This window comes from Vidua macroura, chromosome 10, assembly GCF_024509145.1.
Source record: "Vidua macroura isolate BioBank_ID:100142 chromosome 10, ASM2450914v1, whole genome shotgun sequence".
Classification (NCBI taxonomy): Eukaryota; Metazoa; Chordata; class Aves; order Passeriformes; family Viduidae; genus Vidua; species Vidua macroura.
This window is the reverse complement of record NC_071580.1, coordinates 24,138,281-24,165,237: the sequence shown is the minus strand read 5'-3', so window position 1 is coordinate 24,165,237 and position 26,957 is coordinate 24,138,281. Positions and strand designations below refer to the sequence as shown.

Sequence of the window (26,957 nt, the reverse complement as noted above, 5' to 3'; positions counted from 1 at the left end):
TCTGAAAATTCAGCTGTGGTTTGTGACATTCACATTTAAAAAAAAGTAACTTGAGGACAATAAAATGATGAGCTGCAGAGATAAACTAAGGCAAGAATTGCTCTGCCTTCTCATTAAATTTACCTAGAAGTTAACTAGAACTGAAATAACTCAGAGAAAACAGCTATAAATAGAAAGGGGTTAATCATTCAAATTTCTATTCCCATGACAAGAATACACTAAAGACTAACTTTTTAATCTTATGATGCTTTAAAAATACTTCAGCTGCTGCACTACAATCTGCCTCTACCTACTTTTTAAGGATAATTTCTCCTTTGTTTTTTTAAACACAATAAAGGAGGGTTTTTTCCGACAAAACCATTTTCACCTACAGTCACCAAAGCAAGCCGGTGCATCAGCTGGAACAATTATATGTGCTCACTTAAATGGATCTTTTTTTAATGGGGCCACTTAAAAATACATTTACCTTTTCCCCATCCTAATATAAAGCACATAAAACTTATTTGTCATCGATTTCAACTACCAGAGCTGCTACAAAGTATTTTTCAATTAAGTGTTTGCATTTATCCTAAAAGCAGCAGAGAAATGTAGAATCATTGAGGTTGGAAAAGGCCTCTAAGGTGATGGAGTCCAACTGTTCTCCCAGCACTGCCAGGCCCATCCCCAAGCATCACATCCATTATATTTGTTCAAGGACATGAATTCAAGTTTACCATGCAAAGATACCAAAGAAAGGAAACTGCCTCACCCACAATACATGGATAAAAACACACCAGGATAACCCAGTGTCTCTGAACTCACACAGAGCCTGTGACACACTTGGAAATAGAACCTAATTATTACAAATCCCCAGCCAGTGCTTTACTCACAGTATTTCTCATCCAAGTAAATTAATGCTGAAGCTTTTCAGTTAAACCAAATGGAGTATGGGAAATAATACAGAGAGAATTTCTTTATTCAAAGTGTAGAAACAGATAAGGACTTTTGTCATTTTGTGGTGCCCAGCAGGTTTACTCTAAAGTGAGTTGTAATACAGCATATTTGCAATGACAGAAATTAGGACAGCACCCAATATATGCATTCAGCTGCTGCAGATCTCCACCGACTACTCATTACAAGAAATTGTGAGCAGAAGATTCGACTGTGCTCTTAACATTCCTTCCAACTTTCTAAGTTACATCCTCACATTCTTGCCAAACTTGCTTTTATTGAAGAACTCTGCTAAACAGTTTTTCCTTTTTATGCAGAACTTTTCTGCTCTTCCCTCTCACTGCAACTCTTCACGCACCAGATTTATTTACAGCGCCCACCCAGAGGAAACAGGAGCTCCCAGATATCAAAACAGACTGCAGAATGCAAATAAACCACTGTTATGTATTTATGTTAGCTGGACTCTCATTTGTGCAGAATGACACTGAGTATAAAAAAAATGGTATCCTAACAGTTAAAGCAACAATTCAGTAAACAAAATGTTGCTGCTGTTATTATTACTCAAATAAAAATAGAGTTATGTCATTATTCTGACCTTACTAAAATTTTCAACATAGCTAGAGGTCACCTAATTCAAGTGTAAATAAACATTTCTATTAAAAAAATATTATCTCCCTACATTACTACCACTAGTAGCACATGTAAAAAAGAACTTCCAAAGTGCTGGGGAAGTAAAACTGGCCTAGCATGAAGACTGTCAGTATTCTACACAGCTGAAGAGTGATTCTCTATCTTTAAACACATGGGAAATTTTGCAGTTGTTTGCACACAGCTTGTAAAAGCTTATAGCATAATAAAATTATTTAAAGTTAGATATGCAATCGGATGCAGATTATCAGTATATTATAAAGTGTTTTTTTTATTTTTAATAAAATATAAAAGGACTTTTGTCAAAAGCAATGCATCTGTCTTACATGGATAGTAAAACACAGAACAATATTAGCTACCGAACACAGATAATCAGTCCCTCCTCATTTTTATTATTAACAACATAAAGGAAAGTCTCTTTTTTTGCTAGCAAGTTTTGTGCCAAAAATTAATGTACCATTTGCTGCTGACAATCTGCCAGACTAATGGTGTTTTTCTTCACTCCAGAGGCTTCAGAAACTACTACTCGCTTTCCAGTCAGCATTCACCACAGATTCCTCCCATGAAAAGAGAAACAAGACAGCTCTTCTGCACACACACACCCCCCTCAGTCATTCCTACAAGCAAATAAACTTCAGCAGAAGTACACAAGTGTTCTTCACTTCCTGCTATTGTGGCTCAAGCCACCATTCCCCAGTTACACTGAAACCTGGCATGAGACAGAATAAAATCATAGAATCATTGAGGTTGGAAAAGACCCTTAACAGTAAGTTTAACCTTTAACCCAGTGCTGCCAAGCCCAGAACTAAACCATACCCTGAGTGCCACATCTGTACATCTTCTAAACACATCCAGGGAAGGTGAGCGCACCACTTCCCTGGCAGTTTCAATGCTACATAACACTTTTGGTGAAGAAATGTTTCCTAATATCCAACCTAAACCTCCCCTGGTGTAGCTGAGGCAGTTTCCTCTCATGCTGTCACTGGGTGCTTGGGAAAAGGCTGACCTTCACCTGGCTGTAACCTCCTTTCAGGCTGTTGTAAAGGTACACTAGTGTAAAATTGTAAAGCAACTTGTGCCTGCCCCATCCCTGGAAGTGTCCCAGGCCAGGCTGGACGGGGCTTGGAGCACCCTGGGATAGGATAGTGCAAGGTGTCCCTGCCCAAGGCAGTGGAGTGCAACTGGGTGATCTTTAACCTTTTCACCCAAATCATTCTAGGATTCTACATTTCAAATTTTATTTCCTGCTAGGTTTGGACTTGTTTTTGTGGATTCAGTCTTGTCCATCTCCATTAATTAGTACCAGGCCTAACACTCTGCTGTGCCTGCTCCCATTCTGAGGCTGCCACTGCTGTGCCCATATGGACAGCACACACCTGCAGTGTCTCTGTCACTGCTGTCTTCACACCAAGCACTAACTCTTCCTTGCTTAGAGGATCCCTGGTTAGGACTTGGACAATCCTCCTTAAACATCATCTCTCTTGAACTGCATCCTTAGGAGGGCATACAGATAACCAAATAGTAAATTCAGGAATTCTTTCCCCATATCAGAAACAAACTAAGATGCTCAGCACTGAAGGTCAGAAATACAAAAACACCAAGCCTACGTGATTTTCAAACTCCAGGACACAATGTGCGTGGTGGTGTGAAAATCTCAAAGGCCTCAGCTTCCTCAGCAACACCTATTTAAGTCAAAAAGGGAACTGGGAAAAAAAAAAAACAAACCAAAACCAAACCACAAAAAACCCCAAATGCAAAAAATATCCCAACACCAGCAGAGAGTAAGTAACATTGTCACGTATGGTTAACACACTGAAATTATTTGGAGGTTGGGAGGGAAAGAATGGAGGATCTGGGCAGAAGGACTAACCAAAAGTAGTAAACTTAGTGCCAAACTGTACAAAGAAAAACAAAAAAGTAAAAAAGCTGGGAATACTGAAAGCTAGATGAAGTAGAAAAGAGTACAGGCAAAAAGACTAAAGTAATCTTCAAAACCAGAAAAGGAATCTGAGACATGAAGCCAAGCAGGAAGGGCATTCAGTGCCCAGGGCAATTTTCAAGTAACATGTGCTTCTTTCTACCAGGTCAACTTTGTACTTGGCTTTTTGAGTTTCTGCTGGCAACACTGGCCTTTGTTGACCTGGCTCTCCCCTGTAGCTGTGTCTGTACCAATGGTTTGTACACACAAACTACAGACCAACCTGCAGTCTTCTGGAGGACTAAACAGCAATGCTCACACCACTGACTGAAAGCCATCCTTCTGCAGGACTCAAAAGCAGGATATTTTGGCTGCTACTTGTAGTGACACAAATGTAATCAGTTTTGTAAATCACACAGGCTTCATATTTTTCATATTATTGTGAACATTCTATACTCATCAACATCAAATTGTTAAGTGAAAATAATAGCACATTTCAAAATGTTACCTTTGCTTGTTAGAAAATAAAATGATGCAACAATACCAAAATTCATCTCTCAAGCACCATATTTGCCAAAGATAAAAAAGGTACTGCTCAACAGTTAGCTCCCATAAGAACCTCAAGCACTAAAAAATGTTACCAGTCGTTCTATTTTCTAGAGATTTTGTACAATGCTTCCCAAATCACCTACCTACTCTGATTTTTAAACTGCTTCTGATACTCTGTAGCTGCACACTAGCAGGACGTCCCCATTAAATCTGTCACAAAACCACTTGACGGCAGAACTCTGAGCTTCTGGCAGTGTCATGTAAATGATTGAACAGTCCACATGACAGCTTCCATAAACAACTGGCTATTCTTATGCTTATTTTTAAATTATTTCATTGCCCTGATACCTTCTGTGCTCACAAAGGACTTCCAGAAACACCAAGAATTAGCAAACACCTCATAGCAACACTGTACCATAAAAGTAACGTCACAGCAATATTTTTACAAATTTTTATTAACAGATAACTTTCTCCACAGAGCCCCACATGACTTCCACAGAACTCTATCTACCTCTGCCAGCCACACGAGCTCCTGCCCACATTCTGCCAGCTGAGGCCAACTCCAAACTTACATCCTCCAATTCACCTCTGAATTCTCTCACTGAGGTTTGTTTTTTATTTTTAAATCCAGTGGATATATGGTGCCTGGGGGCAAGGAGAGGACAGAACGACCTAAAGGGAGAGCAAGCAGTGCAAGCTCTAATGGAGTGCACATCACTTAAAACTGTCCATTAGTTCCAAATTAATGCCTCTGCTTTCTGCTTTGCATACAACGAATATGGTGGGGGAAAGCCCCAGAAGAGCACTGTGAAAAGAAATTTAAAATCAACCTAAACTTTTAGTAGCCCCTAAAAGTGAACCCAAAAAGCCGGCAATGAGAACACAGTGATTACTTGTGTCTCATAGAAAGAAATTAGAAATAACAGTGCTGTCACTGTTCCTCCCCTTACAACTAAATTCATGCAAAGACAAAACATAACATCACATACCAGCACAAAAATGAAACCCCCAACACAGCCTTTACTCCAAATCAAAACAGTTTCTGGAAAACAGGAACAAAAATTGTATTTATGTAGCCAGTAGTGAAGTATTAAAGATTATTTATCAACCTAATATGGGAAGTAAAGCTGTTCAGCTTTTACAGCAGCATATAAAGCTGAGCTACACAAGCATAAAACTAGACCTCAATATCTCTGATCAAGTTCCTTTAAGATATTTGATGAATTCACAAAGCTATTCTAAAAGAAATCAGTAATTACTTTTGCAAACAAAAGCAAGATATCCTAGAAACAGAAAAGCACCCTTTACAATTCAATTTCATAGCAACAATTTAATGTAATGCTACGTATGAAGAATGCACATGTTTAATAAGCTTGGAAAAAACAAGAGTAAGCTGTGAGTAGCAAATTTACGTATTTTGTGTCAGAAGGAAGTTACAGTACTCCTAATTCTTATGCTCTTTTAAAAGTAAATACTAAACATATTTCTATATACCTAGATGTAGCTCCAAAGACACAAAATTACTCCCAAGTTCAGCTAATTCACCGTTTTAAGTCAGGAGCACCTAAGGTAAGAAACTGATAGAACTGCCCTTCTCCTTTTTGAATGAACGGAAAAGGGTTTGGCCAAAAGCCAAAGCAGGGAAGTGAGGACTGCCCGGATCCTCAGTTTGTCTACAAGCAGCTCCTGGAAGACTGTGCCCTGCAGCAGGCTGGGATTAACCTTCGGCTGCATAAAAGCAGCCAAAATCAAACCAGTAACAATGCACACACACAAATGATCAGTGGGGAAGCAGAACTGCCCAATCCCACTTCTCAAAGGAAGCTGGTTTTGACACCTCGGTGTCACTCTTTGTTTCTTTAATCTTCTGAAGCCAGTATGTAAATTCAATTATGTTGGTACCTCCATATCCACGGGCATTTGCACAGGAGGGCCTCCTCTGCAGCTCCTAATGTATGTAAATGAAACCGCATTCCTGAATTTCCTTCCACCAAAGGCTGGGATAAAAAGATTTACCCATGTAAACGTGATAGACTAACACAGATTGGTCGATGTTGCCGACAGAGTACCTGATCCGTCAGGCATTATGGAGATCCATGTACCCTTCACCTTGGAGGTTCCCCGAATTGTGATTATTTCAAAGGTTACCTGCTGTTTATCCTGGATTGTAAGTACGCACCTTAACCCAAAGCAAAACTGCTTTCTTACTAGCTACTACTAAAATAAATTACAAAAAAAAAAAAAAAAAAACAGTTAAATTTCTAACACAAGATGATCTTGCCCCCAGATCTGATTTAATTATCAAAACAAAACACGAAAACGCATTGAAACTTTCACACGTCAGTGACTAGATTAACAACACTGCCACAAAACAAACTGTTTCATGCACTCAGGCATTAGTATTTGAATTAATTAGTATGAAATTCTGGCCTCCACGAATCAAAGTCCTTATACTTTGAGGCAAACGATTTGAGAGGCAGTGTGTAACATCGTGTGTGTCAGCCCAAGAGTACTGCTTTGAAGGAAAACACACATTCACTAAAAAAAAAAACAAACAAAAAGACCCCACCAAAACAAACAAGCAAGCTTTTCTATGCAGTTGTGTGAATTATGCTTATTTCAGATGTTTCTGTCCTGGACTGCTTCCACAGAAACTGCCAGTTGGGAACTGCTCCCAAGAGTGGCAATTCAGAAAGTCCAGCTAAAGCAAAGCAGCCTTTGGATAAATCCAGCATCACATTCTGCAGCCCAACAAGTCCTGCATTTGTTTTCAGGTAAGTTAACTGATGGCAACCTTTAGAGAACCAAGGGCAACACTTCCACGTGTATCTTTCGATCTGTGAAAAAGCACTTAAACTGCTTGAGCTGTGTGCCCTGGTCACTGAAACACAACAGCAGCTTTGTAAGTAAACAGCCCAAGCATCAGCCTGCATCCACACAACTTCTAAATAACAACTTTCCTTCCTCTGCACCCTCCTCCTATATACAGCGTTCTAACAGCTTGGGGTTTTACTGGATTTTGGGTTTAAATTATTTGCAAAATAGAGTACATAAGAGACATATGCAAACTTTAAAGAGAAAGGAGTAGTGGAACAGGACATGTTCTCTCTTCACTACATCACAAGAGTCAAAGAATGATTTTTTTTTTTTAAGAAGGCTTTCCTACACTAGAATTTGGAGTTCTGCCAAAAGTCCATAACAATTGGAGAACCAGTGAATTCATGACATCAGATATTCCAAGGAAGTGAAACCTGGCTGAACGGAAGTGATTTTTACTCAAGAAAAATAGATACTTAAATAGACAAACAACAAAACTATTTTAAGACCACATATAGAGGAGATCTCTTTTATTTAAACAAAAAAACCACACAAAACCAAAAAATGCCCCAAAGCATTTAATCAATGTTAAAACCCCCACTAAAGTATGTTTCCAAGGCAATACACATCAAACCATTCTTGATGTGACCAATATCCCTGATATTCTTTTTTAAAAGGTCAGTAAACCAGTTACCAAAGAATTTTTGTTCAGTAATCCTTTCCTGAACCCCCACTCCTGAAAAGCACTGCTTGCTGGCATGAAACTCCCAAAACCTGGAAACCACCATCACTCTGAAGGGAAGCTTCCAGATCAAAGTTTCCAGCTGAGGAGATTGATCCCCAGCCTTAACACATTCCTTAGACTTCACAACCCTCTGCCAAGCACATGGATGTTCAATATTCCTTTATATGCTATTTTCCTAACAGCAAGCATGCTCTAAAGTTTCATTCCACCTTTTAATTAATATTTGAAGGCATACAGCTGTGGGAGTCTCTAGCTAATACTGCAAAACACAGGCCAATCAAATTTCTCTGACATCCTTCATACATTCATCTCACTTCAAACCCTGAACTATGGTCCTGAAAACATAAATTATACATTGCTGAGGTTTCCAGCTTCAGGAACTTCCTAAGCCTGAATGAAGTTCAACATCAACAAAACAACGGCAGCAAAGACTTAGTACCTAATATTTACAATTATGGCTACACTTGTCAATTCCAAATGAACAAAACTTCAGTGTAGGCGGTGACAAGAAAAGCCAAGACTGTAAGTGCATAAAGTTCGGGAAAAAAAACATACACCAAAACTAAACCAAAACAAACAAAAAACTCTGTACACCCCAAGAAAAACTCAACTTTCCGGAGTTTGGAAAGTGTCCAGCATGAGTCTAAGCACACATGTGTTGCAGCTAGACAAACCAGCGAGTCTGGCATGAGAGGTTTCCGTTTCTCTTTCAGGAACTCTTTGGGACTAATGAAGATTTATTCCCCCCTTACAGAGAAGCAGCTCCTCGCCTGTGGCTGTTTGTTTGGAGAGCACACGATGACAGCAGTGCCAAAGCCACCGCTCTGTGCACCACCCTGCACAGCGCGAGCAGCTGACTGCAAACACATTTCCCAAATACTGCTTCGCCATACAAATTCCTGCGGTTCCCAAGGAAAACAACGCTCAGAAACCCAGCTGAAAACAACCGGGAGTATCGAGTAATAGAAACGCCACTTAAAATTCACAGAGCAATCACCAACAGTTCTCGGCTAAGGAAAAAAAAAAAAAATAGGAAAAAAACCTCCAGGCAGAGCGCAAAGCTTGTCTGGCGAACGCTCGGGGGGAGCAGGCACCCAGCGACCGTCCAACCTCTCCGGAGCGCCGCCGGGCCCCGGGCAGCGGGAGGGGTGAGCCGGGCTGGAGCGGGGCCGCGGGTCGGGCTGGCCCGGCGCGCCGGCCACTTGTTGCGGGGCCGCTGCCGGCGCGGCGGGGCACAAAGGCGCCCGAGCCCTGCCGAGCCCAGCCCGGCCCTGCCGGCCGCCCCGGGCCCCTTCCCGCCGCCAAACGGCCGCGGCCCGCCGGAACCTTCCCCCGCGCGGGGCGGGCGCGGAGCCGCCCGCGCAGTTGAGCAACCGCGGTGTCGCAAGCGCAGCGGAGCGGAGCCGTCTTCCGCGCAGCTCGGCGCCCGGGGCGGGGAGGCACCGCCGGCAGCGGGCCGGCGGCGAGGGGAGCCCCGCCGCAGCCACACCGACACCAAGCGGTGCCGCCGGTCCGCCCCGTCCCGTCGCGCTCGGAGCGCAGCCCGGGCACGGCCAGCCCCGCACGCCCCGCACAGCTCGCATGCCCCGCACCCGCCCCTGCTCGCCCCGCACGCCCACCTGCCCGGGCAGCGGCCGTCGCCGTGTCCGCGCCGCCCCAGCCAGCGCGGCGGCGCTGGAGCCAGCGGGGAGCGCTCCCTCGGCCGGCACCGGCGCGGCGCGGCGCTGCGCTGCGCTCCGCCGGGGTTACCAAGGCGATGGCTTCGCCCTCGGGCCGCCGCCGCCAACCCGGGCCGGGCTTTCGCTATGGCACCGCGCCGGGCGGCCAATGGCGCGGCGCGTTCCGCCCCTGCGGCCTCTCCCCTTCCCCGGAGGGCCGGAGCTAGCCGCGCCTCCGGCCGGCGCTGCTGGGAGGGCCGGGGTCGCCTTTCCCCCGCCCTGCCGCGGGCCGGGCCGCGCAGCCCTTGGCGAGCCGGCCCTGGCGCTCCGGAGCGCTCCGCCGGCCCGCGGACGGACGTGCAGCTCCGCTTTCCCCGCTCCGGCGCTCCGCGGGCGCGGCTCGCACTCGCAGCGCTCCGGAAGCCGCTACCGCACCTCCAGGTCGGACTGCGAGCAGGGGCAGCCGCCCTGGGCACGCTGGAGAGGCTCATCCCAGAGCACCTTTCCCGAAGCGCCGTCTGGAAATCAGCAGGGAAGAGCTCATTATAGCAGTCTATTGCCTTGCCAATGAATTCACCGATACGTCCTCATTTCAAGAGTCTTGGTGCTGAGCGGCCAGGAATAGTTCCATAGGAACTAGTACATAGAAAAGGGGGCTTTCTAATGCTTAAAAGAAGCAAGCAAAGGAAGGCAAGGTAGAATGTAACCGGTAATGAAATAACTTTTGCATGCAGCGGGCACGTCCCCACCCACTGAAATCAGCAGCAGCATTCCTGCCGCCTTCAATGAACACAGGGCAAGGCGTAGCACATCCTTGTCCACAAGGAGAATGATCATATTATGCATATTTTAACATCCCTATGCTAATAAATCATGCTGTATCATTAAGCTTGTCTATTTTAGTCTGTTCATTTTTCAAGTTATTCCAGTTTTGAAAATGGGTGGATGGATTTACTTCCTCAACTTCACTTGCTGATTCTCAAGGCACTAAAAATCCATTAAATTTGGATCAGAAAATATCTAGGAAATGTTTTGTTGTTTTTTACAAACCACCCAACCAACCACAACATCAATTAACTGGAAATGTCTGGGAAGGACAATGATCTCCCCTATTACTTCAGCAAATGGGATTTTTGCATGGTGATCATGCAAATGCTACCTCTAGGCAAATCTCAGTGGAAGGGCAGAAGTTAATGAGAAATCTTGCCTACCGTGTGTCAGTTGCCTTCACAGCCTGTCTGTCCTGTGTCAATTAACAGCTCCCCTTCCTGCTTTTAACCAGTTCCTTAAGTCTGCTCAGTACCACAGGCATTGCTCCTGAACATCATGCTGCTACTTCACACCACAGGGTGTAGTAACTTGCCTTGATCTCCCTTCTTCCTGAAAAAAAAAAAAAGCAGAGTTCAAATGAAACTGGTTTATCAGGCAAATGTGCCACTCATACAAATGGATCGTGTTCTACATGGCAAAGTTTAGTTCACCATGTTGAGCCACTTGTTTCTTCTGTTTAAAGTTTACATTGCAATTGAAATATATTTCTGAAGAAATAAGGCATTAATGAAATCCAGTAGTGTAAAAAGCCCCAAATCTGCAGTTTTTCAAATCATTCTGATACTTGTGGTTTTGACATTAAATATTCCAGATAGTCTTGGCTTAGACACTGAAACTTTGGCTCAGTAGTTGGCCTCACTGATGACAAATGGGTTTGTGACTGGAAAGGCTTGATAACGTTTCTTTAAAAGGAGCTATTTACTCTGGATCTTGCGACATTAGGTGGCTGTTCTACAGGATCCAGTGCAGTCTTTGCAAAGCATAAGCCAAGTATGATGTGAATGACTGAGCAGAGGGCTGCAATCCAGAGCCTTAAAAATCTGTTTGCTGTACTGCCACCTTTTTCAATTGAGTAATGATGCCTTGAAGTGTCTATCACACATAAAGCCCCAGGCACTTTAAAACTGTCTTGTATAGACAATTTCTGTGAAAAGACTTCAGTGAAACCTGACCATGCCAAGTTTTTCTCCAGGGTTGTAATCCCTGATTTCAAATTTCCTTTCCATTTTCTGTTTTATGCCTTCAAATACAAGATCAGGATTTAGCAGGGGGAATAAAGAGATCTCAGTCAGTAGTTATTAAGGTATTTCAGATTACAATTGATCAGCTTGCATGATATTCATGTTCTTGTCACACATGAAGTTGTTACAGACAGTGTGTGACACGGATAAGGAACTTGCCTTGAAACATCTTAAGGAAACATTTTTATATCCTATGTGGCATGCAAAAAGCCCCCACCAGACGTCAAATATAATTTTAATTTTCAATTTCCTTATCTTTAGATTGCCTTCCCACCCCCCTTCACAAAACAACAAATGTTCTATTATTCTGCCCCCCAGGCCATTGTTACATGTGTTCACAGTATAATGAAAGGGCTTTGTCTGAAAAGGCTGGATCTGAGTCATGTCTTTGCATGTGAAACAGCTGTACACCTAGGGCACATTCTTGGTTGCTTGAAAATGTGTCATTTTCAGTTTTTTGGGTTTACACTCTTTCAATCCTGTGTCACTGCAGTGATCAGAAGAAAGGAATTAAGTTGTTTCTGTATTTGCAAACATCACAGAACTGTGACAGCAGACCCAGACATTAAAAAAGGCAAGTGGAAATGCCATGTTAAGGATGTTTGGCCTGAAGCAGAAAAACAAAATTAAAAAAAAAAATCTAAAGGACAATGATCCAGAACACAGCAAAATACTAGGCAGGAGATACTGGGCTTAAAAAATATTTATTAGAAAATTTAAACACTCGTAGCAACTTGCTGCTGTCCGATACTGTGATACAATGGCAACATCTACAAACCAAATGAGCTTTGGGCAGTTAAAGCACAGGAACGTTTTCTGGTGAGTACAGAATGACACAAGAATCTCTCGTCACTAATTCTTTTCTTAAAAAAAAAAAGAAAGAAAGTTATATTCAAAATTGTGTGAGCAATAGTAGAGAGAATAATGGTCACCACACTGTATGGTCATCCCTTTGCCAGCTTGCTGCCTACTGCTGTCCAAATAAAAGGCTTTCAAACATTTTGTGTATGACAAATAACATGTCACTCTCCTCAACAGTCACTAGAGGAAAGCCAGTTTGCTTTGCAACATTTAAAAAATAGCTTGTCTGTTAACAAAACCTTCATCTCCCCTTTGAAAGCCCTCCTTCATCTAGACTAGAAAAAATATGTCCCCTATTCCCTAAAGTAGCAGGTTGTTACCGTTTGGAAGGTAGAGTCATTAGTCACTGAAATTTAAGTAGTGTTAATAAACAAGTGAATAATACTGGTTGTGACTATTTCAAACCATTTGTTTAGTACAATAAATCCCAGGTTTAACTGTTGAAGCCTATATTTAATCTCCTGTAGGGAAAATGCTAAGAGATTCCCAATACATGATTTCATGCCCTAGGTTAAAGTACTGCAACACATAGAAATGGTATGACAGAGGATAAGATATATGGGTAGCATGGTCCTGTACCAGCTCAGCTGATAAATGAAAGTTGGCCTCCTGGACCTCCCCCATCTCTGCAGCCATTCAACAGCCCAGCCTGTGAAATCCAAGTTGACCACTGCCACCAGGGCCTCTCGGGGTGCATGGAGAAGTGCTAATGGCATGGTGAGGGATGCGGGGTGACACGCCACCTGGATGCTGTGGGCAGGACACACCACCTGGATGCTGTGGGCAGGACACTCCCCAGAGGTGCTCGGGCAGTGCTGTGGTCCCCATGCCCTGGGTGTCTCTAAGAGCTGCCCTTGGTGTCTCAGCTGGCCCCGTGCAGGGGCAGCAGCAGCAGCAGCAGCCGCCAGCCCGAGCAGTACCAGACTGCAAAGCAGGTGTCACACAAAAGGGATGCTGGCTTTGGCTAATGGAGCAACAGCCTGCAGCCAGAACATGCAGCTTTTAACAGTGCTTTGCTAAACCAAGGTGTTTAACACGAGCAAAATCCAGTAGAAAAGTTCTCTGAGAACTCTGAGAGCGTACAGGAACCAGAGAGGCAAAGCCCTCTGCCAGCTGCAGCAGCCCCTCAAATCCAGCTGCAGCATCCTGGCACTGCCCTAACACTTCACTGTTCTGTTCCCCCCGCTGAATTCCGTGTCTGAAGCCATTCGTTTTAAAATTTTAAGCCTAACTTAAACAACACGGAGACACTTGAAATACAGGGCCTCTTCCTCATTCTCCCTGACCTCCCAGGCTGCTGTGCTGCACCAGAATCACCAGCAGTCAGCTGCTGCACCCACCAGGGCAGACACAGCCCTGCTGTGAACTCCTGGGCTCAGCTCTCTCTGCTCTTCCCCGTTCAGACAAGCTGTGTGAGCTGGTGAGCAGCAGCAGGTCTGAGCTGGAGGGAGGTCTGACCCCACCAAGGCTCTCCTGGAGCACTGGCTGTGCTGGTGATCCCACAGAGCTCCCCTGGTGCTCCCCAGACCTGGGCCCTGGCTGGGGAACTGCAGAGTCCCTCTGCCCTGAGGCTGCAGCTGTGCCAGGAAGGGCTGGGAACTGAACCCCCACCCACCATGGAAACCCACAGCCAGAAGGCACATGGTCCTATTGCTTCCAAAGCACAGAAGCCCCATGGGCAGGAGCTCCTAGGCAGGCACTTTTAAATGGCGGCATTTTGATCACTTTATGCAAATTCTATTGTAATAAAGCAGCAAAATTTTAATGGCACTAATCTATAGACAAACTGACTGAAAATACTTATTGTCACTAATTCCATACCATAGCCAATGTATCTTTTTCTGCATCTGTTCTGGTTTCTACGTATGGTCACACTTTATAAGACAGCTTTTTCATTAAGTATGTGGACCTCCATCTGTACCAGCAAGTGCAGATTAAAAAAAAATACTCAGAATTAGGAAGAGTAAGGCCTTTACAACAATCAACAGCATCCTGAAGTGGCCAACTGACTTTCCTGCTACATTCTCCCTTTATATACAAATAACTCTACAAAGTCTTTCATTTTTCCAGTTTCCTAACGCAGGCTTTGTAAAAATAGTTCCATCAACACAAAACAAATTCTTTCATCCGAAAGGCCAGTGCTGACTAGAACAGGACTTCTGTCCACATGTAACCTCACAGCCCACACAGACAAGTCTCCCACCAGCTATCATTTCCTCTGCCTACTTGGTGGGCCTGAACTCATAACCAATTTTATTAACATAACTGGATTGGTAGAAATGGCAGTTTTTAGACGATGGACCGAGTTCCCTTGTGTTATTTCTACCAACTTTTCTAATCAAATACAAAGATCCCATGACACATTTTGACAAAAAGTAGGGCACAGCCAGCTTATTTATTCTTTTACTAAAAATAGGCTTCAATGTCCAGCAGGTTGTAATGTGTGAGACAGCACTTCAAGTGTAACAGCTGCTCCTCCTGCCTCAACACATCTGTGTTACCAGCTCCTCTTTGCAATCTGCTAATTACCAAAATCAAACATCAGCCTTCACAAGGAGTTCCCTTTTTCTGAAATGCTTTCTATGATTAGGCTAACCAACAATTGGAATAGCAATAAAATATCTTCTCATCCTCACAGGAGGAGTTTCTGACACCCTTCCAAGCACAGCACAGCATGTTTTACATCTCTTGGATTAATGGCATATTACTATTCTCAGCCAGAGGCAAAGACTAGAAAAAGATTCATTACAGGAAATCCATCTCTCTCTCAGCCTCTTTGCATATTTATTTTCTAGCTGGCCTTTTTATTAAGGCAATTCTTAGAGCAGATGTGACAACTGTGAAAACCAGCAATGATCAGGAACACTATTGAGGCTGTCACACATTTTAATGACTGTGGATATGAAACACTGTATTATTTCAGAATTTCACCTTGAGGAGACTTTCAACTGATGTTTTGTCAAGTTTTCTCAGAGGACATCGTTGTCCAGCCACAATGGTGTAAGTCATGGTTAGCAAGACTTTGTTTTGTTAGAACTGCCACAAGAGAGAAAACAGTCTTTGTCCCTCTAATACACTGATGTAGTTATCCTTTGGGTCAAACACATTTACTGACCTGAAGGGCACAGAGGGCATCACCTTAGAATTTGGCCATGCAACTTGACAAACCAGGAAAGACTTGCTCCAACCTAAATCTTTCTTCACCTCGCACAAGTTACACGTGATGTGCAAACCAAAGAAAGATAAAAGCAAATGTGCTGCTACCATAAGATACAGGTACTGCATTAACATTTCACTAGCCCATGGAAAATGTGATCAAAACAACAATTTCATTGCTTATCACCACTATACCTACACAGCAGGGCAAACTGAAGAAGTTGTTGTGAAATTTAAAAAATCTGTAAGCACTAGAAAAACGACAAATACTACATGCATCATCATTCCTTAAAAATAACAACTCTAACTACAAATGGACTATTATTGTGAATCTCTATCTAAAATCTCAGATTCTAACTGTCAACTACTCTGGTGACTGTGTTGTAATTTTAATACTACTGATGAGTTTCTATTTTTAAAAGGACTACCAAAAATACATATATGTATAGCAGATAGGCTTTCGAAAGGTGTTTACAGATGTCTTATTAACAATGTTTCAAGTCTAATGCTAATTCATGTATAACTAATTTCAATGTTTATTTTTCTATAAAACTGTCTTACAATAAATCAGTGCAAACAGAGTCACAAGCACATGCTGAAATTGCTGAGAAGCAAGAATGTTCAGTTCCCTGCTGCAGCAGATAGAAATAATTTCATCTCAAAGTTCTACTAAACTTCGATAATCCAGAGCCATGAGACCCATCCTTGGAAAAAAGAACATTTCAGAGCAGAGTTATTAACAGGCACCGCACAACTAGTGCAGGAGAGATTCCTGGAATACTCCTAAAATGCCAGTACATTTTTTAAAATTCATTTTTCTAGCCTTTCGTTGCTAGACAATCCAGTCATCCTGAATCAGGAAGACTCATGTTATTTCTAGGAATTATATTTTAGACAGTTTCTTCAAGCTACAGATGCATCATCCTAATTTTTTGTCTACAAGAATTAAAATTACTAAGTCTGGCAAGATGCCATTGGAAAAAAAAAATGTTGCAGCGTAGGGAGTACAAGTATATTATTACTCCTTTCAAAACTAGAAATGAAGCCTGCCTTACTGTTTTGGAACCTCCAGGCTTTGTGCTGAATCACTTTTTACGAAGTTTCCAAGTACTGATTAACCAAATCAAAAACTGTGTGTTTCACCCACTCTGCCTGGCAGTCTATCACAACAAGTTGAAAGTGTCATTAATATGACTCACATGCCTTTAGATTAAACAAATATGCAAATGATGGCAAGTCTTTGTTTATCACAGCTTTGTCAGCAAAACAAAATCATCCAGCAGGTGAATCATGACATTGCTGTCTGTGGATGAGGGAAGCAGAGATGCCTGCTGAACTTCACGCTCCCAATCTATTTCTCCTTCTCCTCTCCTTCACGGTGTGACTGCAGCCCTGCTTATGTGAGCAGAACTCTCCCTGCCTTTTCCCCAGCAGAAAGGCACAGCTCACTTGGCTGCAGTTCAGAAAGTCCTCCAGGCACACCAGGAGAGCTGCAGCCGAAGTGCCTTGCTCAGGAGAGTGCACTTGCTGCCTCCCTCTGCAAGGGAACGTGGGGATTATTTCCAGAAAGAGAAGTGCACCCATTTCAGTGCCCTCTCCCCTGCTTGGAGAGGGCTCACAGGGGGCTTTTGTTGCAGTTCTGTTCCACTCTGGAGAAAGACTGACAGGGTGGCAGTGCTCAGAGCAGGAGCAGCCATCTGGACAAGGTTAGGTCACCTTCACAAGAGAGCACGTTCCAGCAGCTCATAAAAATGTGGCTCAAGAACACTTTTTCTGTTCCTGGAATGTATCTCATGGCCAAAGAAGGTAGCTACAACCAGGAAAATATTCCATGGGGAGCAAACAAATTCTGCTGCCAAAGTCATTCCTCCCTGCTCCACCCCAGCTGATATTACACAAGTTGAATAATGCATGTCAAGGTATTAAGTAACATGTAAACACTTCCAGTAAATGTTTCTGCTGCAAGCCTTGCCTTAACTGGTATTGCTTCCCCCATGTGATAATGGAAAAACATCTTCCTCAGTTCTTCTGCACCGAAAGCTTATTATTAATGAGGCACTTCCCACCAAACGTTGGCTGGTAATCTTCCTCGTGCCCCATCTCCAGGGTAGATTTTAAACCTCTTGAAAACTCAGCTCTCTCAGAGATGGCCTTCTCTGACAGCCTCTGACTGGCCTCACCCTCCACTGGTGGCTGGTGCCTCAGGAGGATTGCACTTCTGGTAATAGTCTCAGGAACAGATGACAAATTTCAATGGAAGCAAGGTGGGGGTTTTCTCTCCCACCAAGGATGTTTTATACGAGCCTTGTCTTCCCGTCGTGCATTGCCCAACAGTGTTCCCCACCCCAATTTTGAGAATATGCGTTTTCACATCTTTTCCCAAGGGGAGCTACAGCTCTTTTCAATCTGTTATATTTTCAATCTGCTTTACTGTCTGGGACACTCCACAACAGGGGTAAAGGCAGTTCTGAGCCAACTGACCAAAAGGGGACATGGTTAATCACACCACTAGGATGAAGATGGGCTCTTGAATCACCTCCATGAGTCCCAAGGGAGAACTGCCCAAGGAAATTTCTGGGATTTTCCACTGGTATTTGAAGGGTTTTCTGCAGGAGAGACTGACCTAGGATTAAGTATCCAAGGAAATCCCAGGGAACAACACCAAATTCCACTCTGAAAAATGCCTGGGCAATAAGTTTGAGCAGAGCTGTTAAGCAAGAAGGTAAGCTTGTTGTAACATGGCATTCCCGAAGGGGTAATAATTAGCATTGACTCCATGATTCTCAGAAGGCTGATCAATCACTTCATTATACTATACTTATCAAGAAACCTACAGACAGTCACAATACAAGTGGACCCAACTGGTCCTTGAATCCAAACACTATCACTATTAGTTAATTAAGAAATTACCCTTTGCTAAACAAATCTCTATAACACATTCAACATGTTTACAACAAGTGTAACAAGTAAAGATAAGAATTATTTATCATTCGTTTCTCTAATCTTCTCACAGCCTTCACCAGGACAATGCCTGGGGAAGTTGTGTGTTGCTCTCTGTGGCCAGAGAGCTACTACCACATAACTTCATGCATTTTCTATAACTTTTTCCAGGTATAAATGATTTCATTTGATGTCTGTTAACTGCACGGGGCTGAGAGCTGTGGATTGAGTTGGATTGGTTCCTTTCCATAATTGTTTTCCCAGCAATTGAACTTGCAGCCCAGCTGAGGATCTGACACCAGCAGCACTGAACACTACTTAGATCCAAGTCACTGAAATTAGTAAGAAATATGCTCCTGTTTAGGCAATAAATGGAAAGCAGAATGCCAGTGAACAACCTTCTCCAAGCCTTCTCTGCCCCCTGCTCACAGCAGCAGCCTTTTGTACCTGATCTCCCACATCTGGAAGAGAAGTAATGGCAACATCCCAGCTCCCAGCAAAGGCCTCCCAGCTCTGTCTGACAACTGCAACATCAGCAGCAGTGACTGCTCAAAGACCGCAGAGAGCATGGGAACTGGAATTACACCCACTATGCCAAAATCAGGTCACAACTACACGACAACTGTTGGGCACTTCTCAGGAACTGATACAGGCTGATTTTTTTTTTTTTTTTTGTCTGGGCTAATCAGGACAGGCAGAAAGCAAAAGCCATGCCAGAAGGAGCCTGTCCTGCTCAGAAGATTGTTCAGGAGATGGGTAATGACTGCATTACAGCTATCACAGGAATGCCAGTAATCAGTAAGGAGCAATTTGAAGAAGGGTTTCCAAATGCTACTCCCTGCTGCTTTTAGTTCCCTCACAGAAGAACTACTGGAAAGACCAAACCCTCCAGAAACACCTTTGGAGAAAGCTTTGGCCAGCCACTACTGCTTTCCTAGGAAAGGGTAACTCACTGCAACCTTAATTCTTCTTTATGCTGTGAAATAACCTTTTTTTTTTTTTTTTTGATGAAAGACTAATAAAATTATTTATTTCCAGACTTCTAAAAATGTTAGGGCTAAGTGGACACTCAGAAAGACCAGTGGTGTCTAGACTTCTCAAGACCTGAAAAGTTCACCTGAAAAGCTGTTTATTTTTCATCCTGAGCACTGAGGGCACTGAAGCTCAGGTATAAATTCCTGGTGCAGAGAGGAATGTGATGACAGCAAAGAAAATGCTTTTGTACTGTCCTTTTTCCCCTCCACCCACCCAAAGCAGAATTGTGCTGCCCAGCTCCTGCCTGGACAGGGACGGGGGAAGAGGGACAGGGGAACAGGCAGGCACCAGCCACAGCCTCCACAGCAGCAGCAGGTGGGATAAAACAGGACACTCAGAGCCAGGAGGGGCTTTCCTGAGGGGGCTCCTTGGTGTGCACATTGCACACACATACAGATGTGTATAATCCACACCTCCTGCAACTTCACAGCACTTTGGCTCTCAATACAGCAAGAAATGCCAGACCTCAGCCTGTCACACACCATGAGCTTGTGTCACACTCCATGAAGCTGTGTCTGGCAGCAGCAGCCTCCCAGCCCTCTCTGCAGATATCCCACATCCCACCAGGAGCTGGGAGCATGCCCATCCAGCAGGAAGGCCAAGACTGGATGGTGATGACAGGCTGTACACATTTGGCATATGGAAATGTTTACATAGCTGACTGCACACAGGTCTGCATCCTTATTGCTGTGTGCTCAGCCACAGATCTTGGAGCAGAGCACTTTGGCATACCTGTGTCAGCTGCAGGGATCCACCCAGACCTCACCCTGCAAATCCACCCAGACCTCAGCTGCTAGAGCTGAGCTGTGATGTGAGGCCATCACAGGAGAGCATCCCACAGAAATCCTTCCTAGCCTTTCTAGTGCCCCCACTCAATGGACACCGACACTCAATCATTGAAACTGAAACTTCAAGGACATCCTTACCGTGCCATTAAGCTACATTTAGAATTCCTTTTGTCAAGTACAATTTTCAGTTACAGTGACTCAGTTACCGTGAGGACTACACAGGTGTTTCAAAACAGCAAAAAAAAAAGATAAGAGTATCAGCTCTCAAGCACCTTTGTTCTGAAGCACCATTAACAACAGAGCAAATACCTGGAGCAGTCACAATTCAGGAAAAGAAATCTCTACATCACAGTGAAAAAAATCTCAATTCATGAAATAGCGCCTGTAAAACTTCCAGAACATCCTATGCTTATTCCTTCATGTAACAGATCCAAAATAACCTCTTAAAACACTATTTTTAAACAACAGTCTTTTCCCTTGATAATTTAACTTAAAGATGTTTATTTAACCTTTAAATCTTGGCTCTTATGCTAAATATTCCTCAGAGAAAGTCTGAATAAAGTATTAGAGAGATCCATACTTCACCTCTTCTAATCTTAGTCACATCTTAAATTGCCATCATCACAGATATATGTTAAGAAGAAATACACTCAGATATGAAAAACAAGGTCCTGTTACAGCACGTCAGGTTTTCTATCAAAGAACATGACATTACACTTTGTGGCTTAATAATTTTCAAACCTAAGAACTGATGATGCTCAGCTAAATTATCCATAAAATATGCCTTGTAAAACAGCATGGTTTTCTTTTGCTGTTTTCTCTCCTTCCCCCACAACAGCAGCTGGGGGAACAGTCATGCAGTTCCATAGTGGCCTTGGCCATATGAACTCTATTAAAAAACTGATTATTTCAAGTTGTTAAAGATCAGGTGATAACCTCCCTCAAAAGATGAAAAAATGTGAACAGACCCTAGTTAGTTAGCATCTGACAGAAGTGGGGCTGTTGCACTGTGTAAACGCTGAATTAGAATGATAATGCAGGGAGACTCAACAAAAGCAGCTTTGTGTTTCTCCCTGCAGCCGGTGACAGCTCCAGCAGGGGCTGTCCCTTGCAGCATGCGGGACTCTGAACACTGGGTTTTCCACACCCTGTTCTGATGTACCTGGCAGGGCTTCTACCGCGTGGCTTAAGAGAAACAGCCCGTGTCCCATGCTGCACATCTTGTCTGGGGCAAAAAGTTTCTAAATAAATCCTTCTGGGCTGACTGACTCACTCTTACCTCTCAAACACACCTGCCCACGCATCTGTGGCACTGCCTGCAGGAACCCCAGCTGAGCACCACTGCTGCTCCCTGGCCTTACCCAAAAACGGGCTCTGTCCCTGCCTTCCAAGCCAATGGGATGTGCTGCTCCAGGGGACACTGGAGTGTCACTCCATGGCAAACAGCTGCTCTGCACATCAGGGACGGGCTTTGTCATTCACACTGCTGGCACCCAAACACGCCAGGGTCACACTGGAGGCTGCTGCAGGCCAAGGCTACAATGGACACCGCGTGGCATCACTGCGTGGCATCACTGCATGGCATCACTGCATGGCAGGTTCATTGCCAGCTCCCAGTGACTGTGCTTGCCTCATGCAGGTTTTCTGACAGACACTGAGTGTCCTAATTAGCAATTTGCCTTTTTAATGCCCAGAAGATCACACTGTGTTGGGCACCCCGGGTCTGCAGGGCTGCTCCCACATACCCCCACCTGTAACCTTACACACACAGAAATCCTGCTGAGTCAAACAATCTTCCCAAGCCAGTCTGCCCCCAGCATATGCCAGCTTCTGTACCTTTTGCCCTTTTCCACTTCATTCCATCTGTTTATGGTCTTTCCATCTAGTTAAATATGATTTTCCAAGGTTTCCAATTCATCTTTTTGCTGTCTTTTTTTTTCCTATCTGATGTCCAGTTAATGATATTAAAGGGAAATTTATTAAAGAACTACCTTAGCTCAATTTTTTTCCATGTTTTTTCTCCAAACTGGCTGAGTGTGACCTTTGCAAAGGTATTTAGCAGAGGCCTGTCATTTGTCAAATTATTTTTCCAATTTTTGTCAGCAAGAATTTTGAAATAATTATCAAATTATTTTTGTTACATCAAATGAAAAAAAAAGTGTTCTCTAGCTAAGCTGATATATTTTAGTCTAATTCCTTAAAACTGCATGAGATTAAGTACACAGTGGAAAAAACCCACAAAAGTCTGGTTTTTGGCCAAAATTCCACCTTGACGTGAAACAGAAGGGGGAGAAAAATTAAATCTCTTGAATAGTATTTCCCAAGTGTTTATTAAGAATTGTTTTCTTTCTTAGTCTCAAATGCACAGTAGTCTCAAGGCAACAATGCCACATCTGGGCTTGATGGGGTCTGTTGAAAATCTGTTGGGACAACCCCTCATTCTGCTGCCCTGCCATCTCCAGTAGGTTCTGCATCTGTGGCACACGCAGCCCAAATTGTTTATTTCTCCCAGCTCTCATTAACCTCTGACTGCTGTGCTGGTTCTGGGGGCCAGGGTGGAATCAGGAGACCAGTTCAAATATCTTCTTACAGTTGCTGTTAAATGGTAACTGCTTGAAAAGATTAAATGTGACAGGTCAGAGAGAGGAACAAAGAGTTTTATTCATGGAGAATCTTACTAGCCTTCAAAGCAAGTCATATGAGAAATATATAAATACATATGTTTTTATAGCTCATGCCTAAATTAGAAACAAGATCAGAAACCTCAATGTCCCTCATGAACTCCTTCCTGTTTCCCCATGTTCTCCTATTCATTTTAGATGACACACTGTCCCCTTTATTTCTCTTCCTCCTCTTGTCCCTCCTTGTCCCTTGTCACCCCTCTCTGCACTCCCCGTGTGTTGGATTCAGAGATGAACAGCTCAAGACCTGCCACTCTGGAAATCTGGGAATTGCCAGCTGTGAATGTCCCATCTTGCCTCCCCCAAAGAAGCAAAGTGAGCATGAAGCCAGACTCCAGCCCTCCTTAGCAAGTGATGTTCAAATACACTTCACAGCAAGGTAAGAAACAAGCAATTTAATGTGGCATGTGACAAAAAAACTGGCAAAGCAAAATTCCCAAGGAAAAAGGCCATTTCCTCACCCTCTGGCTTTGGAACTAGACCAGGATAAGCTAAGTGACTGAGGCAGAAGTGCTGGCCATTTGACCACCTCAACAGGGGGGAAAGAAAAAGGGGGAAAAAAGAGGGAAAAAAAAAGGGCAGAAAACAAGTGAAAGCTGTTTGCACGTGAATCCTTAGGGCCATCCAAACTGGGAAGGTATGTTAGAAACCACTTTTGTTTGCAGGATTAAGGTTTTGAAGTCAACCAGGGCAATCATTTCTGGAGATATAGTACAATACAGACAGTGCCTTTTGACTCAGAGAGAAGAGAGAGCAAGAGACAAACTTCTGGCTGGACAAAAAACTCTTCCTGCAAGAACAACCCCCTCTAAAAGAGGTAAAGAGAGCAACAGCAGCTGCTTAGATTTACATTGATGTCACAGAACAGAATTGAAACCAGCCAGTATCTCTAACTGGTACCAATTGCTACATCAGTGGGTCTAAACAAGTTTACAGCCTCAGAAGACTGCAATCTCCCTTCCACACAGGAAAGGAAAATAGTTTCTTTTAGAGGAACTCAGAATTTCTCAACTCCAATTAATCTTCTAAAACAGGAAATCGCCACCAGCACAGGTGGAACTGTAACACACTGGCTGTGCAGCTGGGGAATGAAAAATGGGATTTCCGTGTTCCTGTCCTACCCACCAAAAACAGAGTAAGTAAAACAGGCAGCTGAAAATCTGAAAAGAAGAATGCAAGTAAAAAAACTGAGAGGGGAATTTAGGAAGTCACTAGGTCATTCCTAAGAAAATTCCCTACAGTGTCGAGGATGGTTTGAGCCCTTCTGAGGAAGCAGCCGTTGCTGTGAGCTGAGCATTAGGGCAAAGGAAACTCATCCCAATCTGTATTTTAGGAACCAAAGTTGAGAGGACACTCTGCTGCCTTCTGAAAGAGCCCTGTAATGTGCATAGACATGTCCAGCTTCCCTCAGCCACCCCTTTGTTCTCTGTAATTGCTATGTTTAAATACAGTTTACACTGTTACTCACTGGACCACATCATAAAAGATGAATGCCAGGATAGATATTTCTTTGCCATTGAAATGTTACTTGAGTTAAAAGTCAAGACAAGAAACAGGTGTTTCTTTTTGATATTTACTTGTGTGGAGCATTATAATTGTGGAGGCATGTTGAAAAGAGGGATATAAGCAATTGCTTACATTGCTACACATTTCTGTCTAATTGAAGCCAAAAGACTTAGAGACAGGTGGAGATAACACAGGTGCTTGTAGGGGATGCCCTGCACTCTGCTCTGAGCACTAGGGCTGTGCTTAAATTCAGCTTAGGATAAACAGTATTTTTCATGACAGCTTATTTGTTTCATTTCATTTCATTTCATTTCATTTCATTTCATTTCATTTCATTTCATTTCATTTCATTTTTTGAACAATCTGGTCTAGTGGAAGTTGTCCCTGCCCATGGCTGGAACAATGATGATCTCTGGATCCAGCTGGAACTGGATGATCTCTAAGGCTCTGTAAGGTCCCTTCCATCCCAGACCATCCTGTGATGCTGTGATGGGATGATATCAAGCACCACAAAACCATCTGTATCAGAAGAAAGGCACAGGGCAGATTTCAGAGAAACTAAAAAAACATTGTGTTTCAAACAAAAACAACTAACACAAATAGTAGCACCAAAGCTTTGTTTAGACTAGGGGAAGTCCAGCACGGCAGTGATAAAAGAGCTATCAGGGTGGGGTACTGAAAGGTGTGTTTTCACCAGAAGAGCAGCGCTCCCAGTATAAAACAGCCTGAGTAGGAAGTGACCCTCACTCTCTGAGGTGCCAGACCAAGTGGGTAACCAGCAAAACCAGATTAATTTCCTTTAACTACAAGTACACCCTCGACACTTGCTCACCAGGGGAAAAGATAAATATACTTAATAGTAATAAAAATAACACTGGGGAAGCTATTTAGACTATTAGAAGCCTAACTTTTCTCACATATACATTTCAGTCAATATAAAAGGTATTTGCCTTGTCATGTTACTTTCTCATGAATTTATATTTCATTGCTCCATTTCAAAAGGCCATTGAGCCCACAGGATACTGTTGGAGTCAATATTGTTTTGTACTGCACAGCAAAGCAGGCCATGCTTGGAAACGCCCTGAACACATGCAGTGGAGGCAGTAAAACGAGCAAGGTCTCTCAGCTGGGCTTTCATTTCAGCCTGGATGCCATGCTCCAGCAAGGAAGTCACACACATTCTCCAGAGCAGATGTCAGCCAGAGCCACAGAACCTCAGCTGCTCACAGCTCAGTGCTCCCACGTGCACTGCCAGCACCAGGTCAGAGCTGTGAGTAACCTGCACAGGAGGCTGCAGGTAGAGCAGCAGGTCCAAAATCTGCACGTGCCCTTCACCAGCCTCACAGCCATTCCCAGGCTGACCTCTGTGATTCAGGGTGCTACACTCAATATTGAAGGTAGATACATAGGAACAACTGAAAACTATTTTCCTCCTGGCCTACTAGTGAAGTGCTTCATTGAAGGAGAAGACAAAGATTTAACAGACATGGTCTTCCCCTTAAGATGGATTGGTAAAACAGAATTTAATGCTAGGTCTGCAGAACTGAGGTAATGTTGCAAAGTTTTGCTTTTTACAAGATAAAAGGAAAACCCTGGTTGCTATATTAAGAGGAAAATTATCTTAAATAAATATCTTAACTTCCTGGCAAATTACAAGGTTTATGTCTCCTCTAAAAGGAATTTTGACAGCTGGAATAAGGCATCAATGTGAAAGATTAATAAGAATAAAAACCAACCTCTTAAAAAAGTAGAAGTAATGCTTGTTGAATTTATCATCACCTGTAAGACTGGTTATGTTAATAATCCTTCATGTTATGCCAAGTAGACTGAAAATAATTAATAGTTCACAACCTTCCCACAGAAGTTTCAGTGCCAATGTTGTTTTGACTGTTGACAATAAATACAAAGTATAATCCCAAATATTTAGGCCTTCAACATAAATTCCTTATATCTGAACAACTTCCATGAAAAGTAATAAGAAATAACAACATTACCCTGTGAGTTCCTGGATCACAGACTCAATGGCGAATTTCAGCCTCACTGGTCACAGCTCTTCATTGAAGTCCACTGTGCTCATGACCTCGAGAAGCAGATCTGATGTTGCACTCAGGGTTCCAGAGCCAAGCTCTGCTGAGCCACCACCAACGCTCAGGAGTCAGAGATGAGAACCAGGCTGCTGCCAAAGCCTGGCTGATGGTGCTGCTCAGGGGGTGCTGTGAAATCCTGAGGGCTCTGTCTCACACGCAAGCTCTTTCATAGCTGTGAAACAATGCTCACCTCAAACCAGCAATAAGGAACATCTGCAAGGACACAGCACCGTGAGAGAGGATGGAGATGAACAGAAGGAAATGAAGAATAAAGCAAAAGATGGAAGGGAGGAAGGTTGTTTATACGCTTACAAAATCTCTAAAATAGTCACACCCCCGAGAGATGCAGGTGGCAGACTGATCTCATTAGAGAAACCACAATGGTTCAGAGACAAGGTTAGTTTCTGCCAGGATCCTGTTTCCAGTACTGCTCATACCCAGATGCTGCACAGGAAGGCTCCCAGCCACACTGTTTGACAGGCTTTAATGTGACTCCTGAAGGACAAACCAGAAGTATTTGGCTAAAATTCATTGCCAATTTAGACAACCACCACACAAGGAAGAAA

At 43.4% G+C, this 26,957-nt stretch overlaps 1 protein-coding gene across 3 annotated transcripts in view; it reads right to left on the bottom strand.

The window, feature by feature from the left end:
- The window catches only part of PIK3CB (phosphatidylinositol-4,5-bisphosphate 3-kinase catalytic subunit beta), an 85,448-nt gene extending 58,695 nt beyond the window's left edge, over positions 1 to 26,753 (bottom strand). The window contains exons 1-2 of one of the 3 annotated variants that reach the window (XM_053986428.1): positions 26,299 to 26,753; positions 10,477 to 10,645 (exon numbers count right to left, since the gene is read on the bottom strand). The gene's annotated coding sequence lies outside the window, so the exon portion shown is untranslated. Of the gene's footprint in view, positions 1 to 8,649; positions 8,794 to 9,226; positions 9,256 to 10,476; positions 10,646 to 26,298 lie in introns of those variants that run through there. The other 2 variants (XM_053986429.1, XM_053986427.1) reach the window with 2 other exon arrangements.
- Positions 26,754 to 26,957: the final 204 nt, after the last annotated feature.